Source organism: Populus euphratica, unplaced genomic scaffold, assembly GCF_000495115.2.
Source record: "Populus euphratica unplaced genomic scaffold, PopEup_1.0 scaffold647.1, whole genome shotgun sequence".
NCBI lineage: Eukaryota > Viridiplantae > Streptophyta > Magnoliopsida > Malpighiales > Salicaceae > Populus > Populus euphratica.
In genome coordinates this window covers 130,146-130,421 of record NW_011500513.1, presented here as the reverse complement: position 1 = coordinate 130,421, position 276 = coordinate 130,146, and positions in this window count along the sequence as shown.

Here is a 276-nt window from a genome sequence, read left to right as displayed (position 1 = left end):
CATGATCAGGATTTTCATAATGAAAGAAAGAAAAATAAATAAATTAAGATAAATAAGAACATAAATAAGATAAAAGTTAACTAAGTAAAGGAAAGAAAATGAAAGGCATGAACAAGATATCAATGAAAACAAAACTTAAGCAGTACACAAATACAAAGAGAAAGCAAGAGCATAATCTTGATGTGAAGACCAAAATGCCTAAATATATGGCAAATACCTTCTTTTATAGGCCAAAATTATAAACTATTGATTTGATGACTAATTGATGAGTGGGTG